The following is a 15,290-nucleotide window of genomic DNA, read 5'->3' as shown; positions in this document are numbered from 1 at the left end:
ATACCTTTGATTAGACAGACCTTTGTTGACGAAGTAATGTCTCTGCTTTAAAATATGCTGTCTGGGTTAGTCATAGCTTTTCTTCAAGAAGTAAATGTGTTTTAAATTCATGGCTGTAGTCACCATGTGCAGTGATTTTGGAGCCCCCCCCCCCCAAAATAAAGTCTCTCATTTTTTCCATTGTTTCCCAGTCTCTTTGCCATGAAGTGATGGGACCAGATGCCATGATCTTAGCTTTCTGAATGTTGAGTCTTAAGCCAACTTTTTCACTCTCCTCTTTCACTTTCATCAAAAGGCTCTTTTACTTCTTCACTTTCTGCCATAAGGGTGGTGTCATCTGTGTATCTGAGTTATTGATGTTTCTCCTGGCAATCTTGATTCCAGCTTGTGCTTCATCCAGCCCAGCATTTCTCACGATGAACTCTGCTTATAAGTTAAATAAGCAGGGTGACAATATACAGCCTTGATGTACTCTTTTCCCAATTAGGAACCAGTCTGTTGTTCCATGTCCAGTTCTAACTGTTGCCTCTTGACCTGCATACAGATTTCTCAAAGTAGGTCAGATGGTCTGGTATTCCAGTCTCTTTCTGAATTTTCCACAGTTTGTTGTGATCCACATGTTAAAAGGCTTTGGGGGTAGTCAGTAAAGCAAAAGTAGATGTTTTTTCTGGAACTCTTGCTTTTTTGATGATCCAGCAGATTTTGGCAATTTTATCTCTGTTTCCTGTGCCTTTTCTAAATCCAGTTGGAACAGCTGGAAGTTGTTCACGGTTGACGTACTGCTGAAGCCTGGCTTGGAGAATTTTGAGCATTACTCTATTAGCATGTGAGATGAGTGCAATTGTGTGGTAGTTTGAACATTCTTTGCATTGCCTTTCTTTGGGATTAGAATGAAAACTGACCTTTTCCAGTCCTATGGCCACTGCTGAGTTTTCCAAATTTGCTGGCATATTGAGTGCAGCACTTTCACAGCATCATCTTTCAGGATTTGAAAGAGCTCTACTGGAATGCCATCACCTCTACTAGTGATGCTTTCTAAGGCCCACTTGACTTCACATTCCAAGATGTCTGGCTCTAGGTAATTGATCACACCATCGTGATTATCTGAGTTATAAAGCTCCTTTTTGTACAGTTCTTCTGTGTATTCTTGCCACCTCTTCTTAATATCTTCTGCTTCTGTTAGGTCCATACCAGTTCTGTCCTTTATTGTGCTCATCGTTGAATGAAATGTTCCCTTGGTATCTCTAATTTACTTGAAGAAATCTCTAGTCTTTGCCATTCTATTGCTTTCCTTTATTTCTTTGAACTGATCACTGACAAAGTCTTTCTTATCTCCCTTGCTATTCTTTCAGTTCAGTTCAGTTCAGTCACTCAGTAGTGTCTGACTTTTTGTGACCCCATGGATTGCAGCATGCCAAGTCACCCTGTCCATTGCTAACTCTTGGAATTTACTCAAACTCGTGTCCATTGAGTCAGTGATGGCATCTAGCATCTCATTCTCTGTCGTCCCCTTTTCCTCCTGCCTTCAATCTTTCCCAGCCCCAGGGTCTTTTCCAATGAATCCATTCTTCTCATAAGATGGCCAAAGTATTGGGGTTTCAGATTCAGCATCAATCTTTCCAATGAACACCCAGGACTGATTTCCTTCAGGATGGACTAGTTGAATCTCCCTGAAGTCCAAGGGACTCTCAAGAGTCTTCTCCAACACCACAGTTCAAAAACAAAAGATCTTCATGACCCTGATAATCACAATGGTGTGATCACTCACCTAGAGCCAGACATCCTGGAATGTGAAGTGAAATGGGCCTTAGGAAGCATCACTATGAACAAAGCTGTTGGAGGTGATGGAATTCCAGTTAAGCTCTTTCAAATCCTAAAATATTATACGGAGTAAGTGCTGCATTCAATATGCCAGCAAATCTGGAAAACTCATCAGTGGTCACAGGCCTGAAAAAGTCAGTTTTCATTCCAATCCCAAAAAAAGTCAATGCCAAAGAATGTTAAACTACCACACAATTGCAATCATCTAACACGCTAGTAAAGTAATCCTAAAAATTCTTCAAGTTGGGCTTCAACAGTACGTGAACAGTGAACTTCCAGATGTTCAAGCTAGATTTAGAAAAGGCAGAGGAAGCAGAGATCAATTTGACAAAATCTGTTGGATCATCAAAAAAGCAAGAGAGTTCCAGAAATACATCTACTACTGCTTTATGGACTATGCTAAAGCCTTTGACTCTGTGGATCACAACAAACTGTTGGAAATTCTGAAAGAGATGGGAATACCAGACCACCAGACCTACCTTTTGTGACATCAGTATGCAGGTCAGGAAACAATAGTTAGATCTGGACATGGAACAACAGATTGGTTTCAAATAGGAAAAGGAATATGTTAAGGCTGTATATTGTCACCCTGCTTGTTTAACTTATATTCAGAGCACATCATGAGAAATGTTGGGCTGGATGAAGCACAAGCTGGAATCAAGACTGCTGGGAAAAATATCAATAACCTCAGATATAATTCTCCACTGATATCCAGTAGCATATTGGGCACCTACCAACCTGGGGAGTTCATCTTTCAGTGTCATACCCTTATGTCTTTTCATACTGTTCATGGTAAGATACCAATCCAATAAACAAGGATGGGTGGGAAAAAAATCCACTACCTTTTTTTTTTAAGATTCCTGAGAAATATCTAACTCCATTTGGAAAATTCAAAACAAATAGATAAAATGCCAGTAACTTTTTTAAAACAAAATATTAGTTTAACCATGTTTAGAATTCCCAGAAACTTTTAGCCTAAAACTTGAATTAACTCCCTGCATGGCACCTTTCATTGAAGTTTATAATAAAACAAGAGTTATCCGTGGCCAAAGGACCCACAAGACTCTAGTTTTCTCCAGAATCAACTCTCATGTATTTTTATATGTGTCATAAGATTGGGTCATATGTTACACATTACCTAAGCTTGTCTGAAGGTAGACAACATCAGCATATAAATTATAAGGGAAACCAAAATATCTACATCTGTAACTGAACACGGAACAACAGACTGGTTCCAAATAGGAAAAGGAGTACATCAAAGCTGAATACTGTCACCCTGCTTATTTAACTTCTATGCAGAGTATATCATGAGAAACGCTGGGCTGGATGAAGCACAAGCTGGAATCAAGATTGCCAGGAAAAATATTAATAACCTCAGATATGCAGATGACACCACCCTCATGGCAGAAAGTGAAGAGGAACTAAAGAGCCTCTTGATGAAAGTGAAAGAGGAGAATGAAAAAGTTGGCCTAAAGCTCAACATCCAGAAAACGAAGACCATGGCATCTGGTCCCATCACTTTATGACAAATAGATGGGAAACAGTGGAAACAGGGTCAGACTTTATATTTCTGGACTTCAAAATCACTGCAGATGGTGATTGCAGCCATGAAATTAAAAGATGCTTACTCCTTGGAAGGAAAATTATGACCAACCTAGACAGCACATTAAAAAGCAGAGACATTACTTTGCCGACTAAGGTCCATCTAGTCAAGGCTATGGTTTTTCCAGTAGTCATGTATGGATGTGAGAGTTGGACTGTGAAGAAAACTGAGCACCAAAGAATTGATGCTTTTGAAGTGTGGTGTTGGAGAAGACTCTTGAGAGTCCCTTGGACTGCAAGGAGACCCAACTAGTCCATTCTGAAAGAGATCAACCATGGAATTTCTTTGGAAGGAATGATGCTAAAGCTGAAGCTCCAATACTTTGGCCACCTCACGCAGAGCTGACTCATTGGAAAAGACTCTGATGCGGGGAGGGATTGGGGGCAGAAGGAGAAGGGGACGACAGAGGATGAGATGGCTGAATGGCATCACCGACTCAATGAACATGAGTTGGGTGAACTCCGGGAGTTGGTGATGGACAGGGAGGGCTGGCGTGCTGCAGTTTTTGGGGTCGCAATGAGTCGGACATGACTGAGCGACTGAACTGAACTGAACTGAAGACATAATGAGAAAATAACTGGTACAATTGTCAAAAGTTAGTTATTAGTTATCCCCAAAATAGGTCCTGATGATTCTGTTGAAATATAAGGCTTAACAGATTAATAAGAAAATGTTGGATAATATGAATGTAGTACTTATACAAAATGTTTCTTTTTTGTAAAGCTTTCACAAAATATTTCAAATTTAATTTTAAATATTGTTTCATTATAATTTAGATTTGAATGGATTCTTCAAATATTTACAAAACCTTTTTATAAATGCTTTCTCATAGAAAGGTGGATATCAAAATGTTCAGTAACATGCAAAAAATATTCAGGTACAATAATATATCATATTCACCTTGTTTGTAACTTCCCTATACTTTTCATTTTCTCTTGTCTCCTTCAAAAGTTATTAATATCTACTTTATATGTGAATATTTTCATGTTGCTTTAATTTCTAACAACATTCCAGCTATCTACACCTTATCTGTGCATAAATCCCAAAACATTGAGATGAGACCTCACTCTCAGCTTCATTGCATAATAATATGTAGCTTTGAGCAATGTGGAAATGTTCTTTTCCCTGTCCTGGCAAAAGGTCACTCCTTCTAAATTAATATTCAACAGGTACTTTTTTTCTTTCTTTCATTCCAAACTGTACTATTGGCTGTTGGTTTCTGGGTCTTTGGATTGTTTCTCTACAATGTGTTGAATTTATATCTCTACTTTAACATCTTCTTCCAAATCTCTATCACAAATTACAGTAAAACATCTTAGAAAACAAGTTCACTGATTGAGTCAAATTCAGAGACATTCAGTAACACATTCACATTTGTTTAATAACCTCATCCTCATTCCTAATCCATGATTTTAATTAAACTCTGTGCTTTTATTTCTAGGCTTACATCTTCAATGTAATCTTCCTGAATTCAGACTGAGTGTCTGCCCAAGTCAAATGATATTTATAAGAATTTTTAAGCAAAAATAATGAATCAGTGCAACCATGGAGTACAGTGTTCAGATCCTCATATGAGATATTATTCCACAAAGAGAAATTTATGGAATATATTCTCATTTATGTCATTTAATTGAAAGTATTATGGAAAAGAAATTGGTGTGAGGAGGTCTCTGACAAGAATATTTGATTCAAGTATCATATATTTAACATTTGATAAGAGGATAGATCTTATGTTAAATGTTGTTACACTAATAATAATAATAATGATAATAGGAGCAGGAGGAGCCTTAGGAGGTGATGGATATGTTTATGGACTTAATGGTGGTAATGTTTCCATGGATGCATATTTATCTCCACACTTATCAGGTTGTGCACATTAAATATATACAGCTTTGAAGCAGATGTAAATTTAGCCATCTCTGTGCATATTTACATTTTTCTTCCACATACCACATTTGCCTATGTGTTTTAGTGTTAATTGAATAAAGGAAAAGTAAAACAAAATGTCCTACATATTTAACACATTGCTTTCAGATACTAAAAAGAAACTTAAACTGGATAATATATGTATATATATAAACAAAACCAAAAGTATAACAAAATAATACAAAATTCCTTTAAGTATCCCTATTACTTTAGTGGCTTCCCAGGTGACCCAGTGGTAAAGCATCCACCTGCAAATCCAGGAAGCACAGGAGACTAGGGTTCAATCCCTGGTCTGGGAAGGCCCCTGGTGGAAGAAATGGCAACCCACTCCAGTATTCTTGCCTGGAGAATCCCATGGACAGAGAAGCCTGTCAGGCTACAGTCAATAGGGTCACAAAGAGTCTGACCCAACTGAGCACACACACACACATTTCTTTAGTGACAGCCTTGAAAGTTCAATATGGACAGTTCTCCAGAAGATTCAGGGCTCCTCGGCCCTTATGTTTCTCAACAAACATCAATGTGCTTCAGCTTCCAATAAGGCCATTCATTATCTCTGATCAATTTGCGAGCATTTATTCATTCTCTAAACACCAAACTAACTACTAACTTATTTTCATGGGTGTTTATCACAAATTTTGATATCTATTATGGTTGTAATGGATTATTTTAGCAAATTTGGTCTTCTGAGATCTGGAATTTGATCTCTGCTCCTAGTTACTAAAGGACCCAGGAAATTGATATTATGTCAGTTTTGGTCAAATTCAGTTAGGAATAAAACATTGAAAAAAACCAATAGACAATGGAGTATTACTCAGCTATTAAAAAGAATACATTTGAATCAGTTCTAATGAGATGGATGAAACTGGAGCCGATTATACAGAGTGAAGTAAGCCAGAAAGAAAAACACCAATACAGTATACTAACACATATATATGGAATTTAGAAAGATGGTAATGATGACCCTGTATGCAAGACAGCAAAAGAGACACAGATGTGTAGAGTGGACTTTGGGACTCTGAGGGAGAGGGAGAGGGAGAGGGTGGGATGATTTGGGAGAATGGCATTGAAACATGTATACTATCATGTAAGAAACGAATCGCCAGTCTGTGTTCGATGCAGGATGTAGAATGCTTGGGGCTGGTGCACAGGGATGATCCGGAGGGATGATGTGGGGTGGGAGATGGGAGGGGGTGTTCATGTTTGGGAGCTCATGTATACCCGTGGTGGATTCATGTCAATGTATGGCAAAACCAATACAGTATTGTAAAGTAAAATAAAAATTTGAATAAAAAAATAAAATTAAAAAGAAAACACTGTAAATTTCAAAAAAAATAAATAAATGTCAGAAAAAAAACCAATAGAGGTAAGGTAACAAAACTTATGTAGATTTTTATGTATATGTCCAATCTAAGTGCACTTCAAATGTAGTCTTTAATTGATGTCCTCTTACCTTGCTTTTTCGTATTCCCTGAAGTTCTTTTCCAGTTCTATAAGGTCATTGGCTCCCCATTCATGGATTTCCTTTTCCCCTTCTGCAAGAATGTGTGTTTGTATTATCAGTCATGTCTAATATTTGAGACTGCATGGACTGTAGAGTTTTCAATTTCACAGGGAGGGTGGGGCCTTAGCCCTTCAGAATTTTCAGTGAACTGGTGGATTGAAAGTTATTCTGAAATTTTCTGCCCTACATTTCAAATTTTTATTTCTTTACCCCTTGTGCCTACAAGTACCAACAAGCTATCCCTTTCTTTCCCAGGAGAATATTTTCTCAAATTTTTTTTTTTTTTCTTTTTAGTAACAGCTGCTTTTGAATTAAAGTTGCAATTTAAGTTTTAATCCATCTGCAGTATATGAATGAACCAAATATAATAGAATTTTAAAGACACATAGATGCAAAATAAATAAAAATAAACTTACTAGACTTGGAAACTAGTTGCTGGAAAGCTCATGTACTCATATGGTATCTATTTTCTTCATATTTCTTAAGAGATATGAAATTTGGGGAATGCCAATCAGGATTGAGTACAGCAAATACAAACCTAGAATGATTTTAAGCAGAGAGTAAATTAATGTTTATCAAACCATTACAGGAGCTAGAGAAACTACCTGAGCTGGGCATTCACAAGTTACTAACTAGCCATTGCAGAACTCACTCAGTGAAGAATCACAGGCTGCTAATGGAATACAAGTATCAGTACACAACCTTAGTTTAGATATAGTACTCCAGAAGTCAGGAAAACACCACCGTTGTAACTGCCTAGAATCAAGGTGTCTTTGCTGTTGCAACTACCTCTCTCTCAAATGGAAAAAAAAAAAAAAAAAAAACCAAAACCAGAAACAAGACATGGATGTCAACCTCAGAAAAAACAAAAACACAAAAAGGCCAAAGCAACGTCTCTACAGATAATTATGGTGCATACAGTTATTTGAGCCTGACCTTTATCCATAGTGGGCTTCCCTGGTGGCTCAGAGGTTAAAGTGTCTGCCTGGAATGCAGGAGACCCAGGTTCGATCCCTGAGTTGGGAAGATCCCCTGGAGTAGGAAATGGCAACCCACTCCAGTACTCTTGCCTGGAGAATTCCATGGAGGGAGGAGCCTGGTAGGCTACAGTCCATGGGGTCGCAAAGAGTCGTACAGTACTGAGCGACTTCACTTTCACTTTCACTTTATCCATAGTACCAGTTATAAGGGCTTCCCTGGTGACTAAGATGGTAAAGTATCCACCTGCAGTGCAGGAGACCCCGGTTCAATCCCTGGGTCAGGAAGATCCCCTGGAGAAAGGAATGGCGACCCACTCCAGTATTTTTGCCTGGGAAATCTCATGGACAAAGGAGCCTGGTGGACTACAGACCATGGGGTCATAAAGAGTCAGAGGCGACTAACACTTTCACTTTTCAGCTATAAAGGACTTTCAAAACTGTTGATCTTTTTGATTTTTGCATTGTAGACTCGTAACAAGGGGATATGACAGAATGTCAAATGCTTAATAACCCTGTTGTAGACAATATATAAGACAAAGATTACTAAAATGATTGGGCAGACATAAATTATAATGACTGTCTTAATTAATGTGGGAGAAGATCCATTAGAAATATGGAATTCCTGAATAAAAGTTAACAGGACATCTAAGAGAAGGGAAAATAAATCTACACAATGTACTACTTTTTAATATATTGACTTCATAACAGCATTTATAAACTAATGTGTCCATAACCTAGGTGGTTCTGGAAACTACAAAAGAATCTTAGGTATAGGGTCAAGATGGGATTTCAGTTTTCAGGGAAAACTCATTGCACATAAATTTTTAAAAATAGTGGTTTTGTTTATGCCAAGATTGAGGAGCAACTATGGAGAACCTTGAAGGAATCTAAAGGAAAAGTTCTTCATAAGAGGGCCACTTACAAGAGAAAGCAAAACTACTGTAGCTACCTATGATCCCAGTGACTTTTAGCAGATAATTAATGTTTCAGATCCATCCTTTTAGTCCCAGTCCTTTGCAGATTTTGAATTAGTGGGAATTTAATAAACGATTGATGAATAAAAATGAATATTTAAATGATTGATTGAATCAACAAGAAACCACTAAATTATATTCACTCTACTATAAAATGAGTCAGAAAAGTGTGTCATAAGTTATTGAAAGATTTCTAACAGAACGGTTATAATGAAAGCTTCTGTTAGTTAGTAACCGGGAGAATTTCATTTGAATAATTCATGTTTGTGAAATAGCTTATTCACCATGATGCCAGGTAAATGAAGCAGAATTATTGTATTAATTTCAGATAAACATTCTGAACTTAATAAAAGAAAGTTTATAGTTGTTCTGTTTCTTCTGTTTCAGTATCAAAGCTTTATGTTTTGTTCACACTTTCTCGTAAACAAAAGCTGAATTAAGGTAATAATATGGAACTTGTTACCTTAAATTATTTATGATTAAACGAGTAAAAGAAACACTAAACCTCACATTATTTAAAATACTTCATCCCAGAGATGGTAATTTCAAATAAATATTTATTATTTTTATAGTCCTAAAATGTACTGCACCCTGAACATTGTATGTTACTGCTAAGACTTAAGCTAGGAATGATAATGGCAAGCTTAGTTTTCTTCTCACACAATAGACCTCTAAATAGATTTGTGAAATCATTAAAAAATTTTAAGCTACTATCCTCTAGAAGTGAAATAAAATTTACAGTAATTATAATCTATATGATTTGCAATTTTCAGTATATTTCTGAGAAAGGGTAATTGATTTTTATATACTCTTTTGACATTCATAAGGATATAGTTTAGGTGAAACCTAAAAGCTAGGTTTGGCCATTATGTGTATGTGTGTGTGTGTGTGTGTGTGTGTGTGTGTGTGTTAGTCATTCATTCATGTCCAACTCTTTGCAACCCCATGGACTGTAGCCCAAAAGGCTCCTCTGTCCATGGAATTCTCCAGGGGAGAATACTGGAGTGAGTTGCCTTTCCCTTTTCTAGAGTATCTTCCCAGCCCAGGGATCAAACCTGGGGCTCCTGCACTGCAGGCAGATTCTTTACCATCTGAGCCAACAGGGATGCTGTTGGCCATTAAATCTGCTTTATATTATATACACGATATATATATTCAAGCTAACCAAATCCTTTCTTATTAGTTAGTTGATTGAATACTTAACTAATATATATTATATATGTACTATGTGCTTAGTTGCTCAGTCATGTCTGATTTCTTGTGACCCTGTGTACTGTAGCCTGCCAGGCTCCTCTGTCCATGGGGATTCTCCAGGCAAGAATACTGGAGTGGGTTGCCATGTCCTCCTCCAGGGGATCTTCCCAACTCAGGGATCGAACCCAGGTCTCCTACATTGCAAGCGGATCCGTTACTGTCTGAGCCACCAGGGAAGCTCATATTATGTATCTGTGTGTGTGTGTGTATATATATATGCTTATATGATATGAAGCATATGTTACAACCTGAAGGAAACTAAGCATATATTAGAGAACAAGAAACAAACAAAAAAAGCCTACACAACCCAATGTGTTCTCATAGATATGATAGTGAAATGTGTGGTATCAAATTGAGAAAAAAATAATGCTAGATCGCAGGATCTACAGCTCTGAAACTCAAAGTGTTGAACATCATATTTATGGTTAGATATTATCAGAAATTTCAGTAAATATTAAAATTTATTTGAAATAAACATACAGATATAGTTATTTAACAGAAAAGACATAGTTTTCACATTTTCCCATAGCTATTCATTTTAAAGATGATTTTCTTGTCACCAAATGCACAGTGCATAAGAAATGCTTAATAGTAGACTAGCTGTGCTACTTTTAAGTAGGAAAAATATTTTGAAAAAAATTACATTTAGATGAGTAGATATATTGACTAACTAATATATGCTTTACATATACTAACCTTTCCTTTCATGATTTTCATTTGGCAAAAGAGCCTTTCCTTATGATACACAGTGTTTATGAAACTTTTTAATCCATAAGTAGTCCTACTCTTTCCCACTGAGGAGCATCAGTTCTATCAGAGTCACTCAAAGTAGGAATTTGCTATGCTCTTAACACTTAGGTGAATGCTGCTTCTGGTGCTAAGTCACTTCAGTCGTGTCCGGCAACCCTCTAGGCTCCCTGGTCCCTGGGATTCTCCAGACAAGAACACTGGAATGGGTTGCCATTTCCTTCTCCAATGCATAAAAGTGAAAAGTGAAAGTGAAGTCACTCAGCCGTGTCTGACTCTTTGTTGCCCCATGGACTGCAGCCTACCAGGCTCCTTCATCCATGGGATTTTCCAGGCAAGAGTACTGGAGTGGGTTGCCAATGACTTCTCTGACTTAGGTGAATGGTTCTCTATTAAAACCTGTTAATTTCTTAAGATACATTTGATATGTTTCCAACCAATCTCTTTTGGCTTAAGTTGGACAAAACTGGTTTCTGTGGCTTTCAAGCAAATTAACTGATGCAACTAAAGATCTAGAAAAATGATCGAGTACAATATTCTACATAAATTTTACATGGTCGCTTACTTCTGTAGTTATTGTTGATATAGTTTATTGTTGATAGGTGGACTTGGAACTTAAGAAAGTACATTAAAAAGTGTTCATGTTCTGTGCTGATACTATGATTATCCTAATACAATATTTCAAATTGAATTAGGTTATTCCTACTATTACACTTTAAAGCATAATTCTGGCACATTGTTTTAGTGAATATTGTATATATAAGAGTTCATTTCAGACAACACAAATAATTACATTCTTACTTTGGGGAGTTATTACCAACATTACTCTCAAACTGTATAAACAGAAGTTGGTTATATACATAATATTTAACTGACCCTTTTAAATATATGTTTATATATTTTTGAACATTATATTTATTGATCTGCTTATCCTTTAATTGCATGATATTTAAAAACTTAACTATTTCAAGTAGAAATAAAACTTACCCAAAGAAGTACAGTGAATCTTATTTTTTCTTTTTGGTAACTTTTCTATTTATTTCTTTACTACTCTCTTTTCTGTTGGACTTTTCACTTTAAGTTTACATTCATATCCATATAATACTGTTTGTTAAAGATTTCATATCTTTTCCTACCACATAGTTGTCATGTCATTTTTGACAACTTACTTCACCTCAGTAAGTCTCAGTTGTTTTATACATAAAATCAAATTATTTATAATATGTATTTCTAATTCTTGATGAATAATTAGACAATTTACCTGAAGAATTTGTTTTAGCTGACTGATGCAAATTAAGAATTAAATGAGCTTTAGTTATTCCTCCTATGTGGATTTTTAAATTATGATAATAATATGATAAGTGATGTTTTTAAATGAATGAAAATGTAGATATATGAGAGTGGATTGAAATAATTCTCTAGTTGCCTGGTGTCCAAATAAAATATATTTTGAGTGCCCCAAACTTTTGAATCTTCTTGTAAGATGATTGAAAAGATAGTAAAGATTATACACTATATTGGAAAAACTGCCTAAGAAAATAATTTTTTTCTGACCACATATGTGACTTATTTACAGAAAATTGTATGTGAATGATGTTAAAGAGAAATGAGAGCTGGATTTAATTTAATGGCATATATTTCAATAGCGTATATAGTCATGATGGTACACATCTGCATAATCTCTTTCCCAATTCCTTAAATAAATGGGCTACTTTGTAGATAAACTTTAGGAATATAATAGCATCTTCCACTATCAGGGCATTATAGAATGGAATATACCTAATTCTTACACCTATGTGCCAAATGTTTACAAGACCCACAAATAGAAAACATTGGGATTGGTTATATTTATACTTTAAAACGCAGCTTTATTAATTCTGTGACATGTGCTAAACTTAAAAGAAATAAAAATTTTAATTTCACATAGTTCCTAATGTCACCTTTGAATAAAAGCAAGCAAACAAAATTAGATTCAATAGCCCCCCGGGGGGGGGGGGTGGGAATCCATGAGTAAGAGAAGTACATTTTGTCACCTTTGAATAAAAACAAGCAAACAAAATTAGATTCAATAGCCCCCCGGGGGGGGGGGGAATCCATGAGTAAGAGAAGTGCATTTCTGTTTGTCTGTTTTCGCTACCATTGCCATGCACTAGACTAGCTGCTCGATTTGGAGAAAAGAAAAATATACATGGCCTTCAAGTGTTCACTGCTGAATCAGTTCATACAGACGCTTCTGGTTCAGTTTAGTCATTTCAACTTAGAGTTCATCACACACAAAATACACTAAACTAGATTCAAATCATGACGTAATTAGACAGTTTTATGTCTGTTTTCCCAGAATACTTCACTTGGACAATGTGACCTTTCCTATTTTCACTTCATTCCTTCAATTATCCAAAATACATGTGTGACTGAACCAGGAGAAAATCTCTTCTTGAGTTATAGTTCCAAAATAAAAGTGGAATTAGTGTTTGGGTACTTAGGAATGCTGAAGTGCACTTTAAGAGTTAATCATTCATTTAAACATATTAATCGTGTTATCTGTAAGAAGAAATGCTAATACATCCAGTGTACAAAGAGCTGTACATAATAAAAAGCTAACAACCTTCAGGGTATCCATCCACCATAAAACTAATTTCACACCTAGTCTATTATGTAATGTGCTATGAAAATAGTCTTTGCTTCAACATATTACAACTAGCTTGCATGTACAAATTTGGTTCTTTTCTTTGAAGTCAAAGTTGCACACACAGTAATAATCAAATTCTTAAATTGATCCATAAATTCATTCTTAGTTTTTGCATCTAGAAAATCTGTTTCTTGAATAATCCAATCATAAGTAAGTAAATAAAGGCGGGAAGATAAACATTTGTTATAATTAATGTGGCAATGTTACTGTGCCAACATTTTATCCTTTTAGCAATATTTCCTTCTAGCAATTTCTAGCTGGAATGCCTTACAAAATTATTTGCAGTAGAAATGTTATCTTATATTGACCGTATGCAGAGTGACACTGAAGGATACCCAAGTAACCTAGAACATCATTTTTCAAAATACCTATTTTAGTTTTTAATTTATTTTTATTTTACTTTTAAATTGAAATACAGCTTAGTTACCATGTTTCAGGTATACAACAACATGATTCAGTTATGTATTTCCGATGCTTTTTCATGATAGGTTATTGCAAGGTACTGAATATAGTTCCCTGTGCTATACAGTAGGTCCTGTTGTTTACTTTTTATACAGTAGTGTGCATCTGTTAATCCTAAACTTCTAATTTATCTCCCCCTTTCCCCTTTGGTAGCCATAAGTTTGCTTTCAATATTTGTGAGTCTATTTCTGTTTGTAAATAAGTTCTTTTGTATCATTATTATTATTATTATTATTATTATTATTATTATTTTTGGATTCCACATATCCAAAGTGATATTGTATATTTACCTTCACTGTGTGACTTACTTCACTTAGTATAATAATCTCTTGGTCTATCCATGTTGCTGCAAATGGCATCATTTCATTCCATTTTATGGCTGAGTAATAATCCATTTTATGTATATGTCATATTTTCTTTATCCATTCTTCTGTCAATGGATTCAGGTTGCTTCCATGTCTTCGTTATTGCAAATAATGCTGCTATGAACATTGGGGTGTGTATATCTTTTTGAATTAGAATTTTCATATTTTCCAGAGATAAGAACCTCCATACTGTTTCCATAGTTGCTGTATCAATTTACATCCCACCCATTATGTGGGATTTTTCCCTTTTCACCGTACCTTCTGTAGTAGTTAATGTTTGTAGACTTTTTGATGATGACCATTCTGACCAGTGTGAAGCAACCCAAGGTAATCTACAGATTCAATGCAACCTCTATCAAATTGCCATAGACATTTTTCTCAGAAGTGGAGCAAAAAGAAAAAAAAAATTAAATTTTTACAGAAACACAAAAGACACTGAATAGCTGAAACAATTATGAGAAAGCAGAACAGAGCTGGAGAAAAAAGCTTCCTGACTCCAAACTTTACTACAAAGCTACAATAATCAAGAGTATGGTACTGCACCAAAAAAAGACACAGAAATCAATAGAACAAGATAGAAAGCCTAGAAATAAACTTATGTGTTTATGGTCAGTTAGCCTATGACAGGGCTTCCCTAGTGGCTCAAATGGTAAAGAATCTACCTGCAGTGTGGGAGACCTGGGTGTGATGCCTATGTCGGGAAGATTCCCTGGAGGGCAGCATGGCAACCCACTCCAATATTCTTGCCTGGAGAATCCTCATGGACAGAGGAGCCTTGTGGACTACATACAGTCCATGGGGTCACAAAGAGTTGGACATGACTGAGTGACTAAGCACAACACAACAATCTATGACAAAGGAGGCAAAAATATACACAGATAAAAAACAGATTCTTCAACAAGTGGTGCTGGGAAAACTGGACAGCTACACGTAAAATAAAATTTGAACATTCTCTAACACCATAT

At 35.9% G+C, this 15,290-nt stretch overlaps 1 non-coding gene across 1 annotated transcript; it reads left to right on the top strand.

Annotated features, from left to right (window-relative positions):
* Window positions 1-7,808: 7,808 nt before the first annotated feature.
* Window positions 7,809-7,881, top strand: TRNAS-GGA (transfer RNA serine (anticodon GGA)). The gene has a single exon. It is a non-coding gene; the product is annotated as a tRNA-Ser (tRNA).
* Window positions 7,882-15,290: the final 7,409 nt, after the last annotated feature.

The sequence above is a fragment of the Budorcas taxicolor genome, chromosome 17 (assembly GCF_023091745.1).
Source record: "Budorcas taxicolor isolate Tak-1 chromosome 17, Takin1.1, whole genome shotgun sequence".
Lineage (NCBI taxonomy): Eukaryota > Metazoa > Chordata > Mammalia > Artiodactyla > Bovidae > Budorcas > Budorcas taxicolor.
This window is presented reverse-complemented; position numbering and strand designations above follow the sequence as displayed.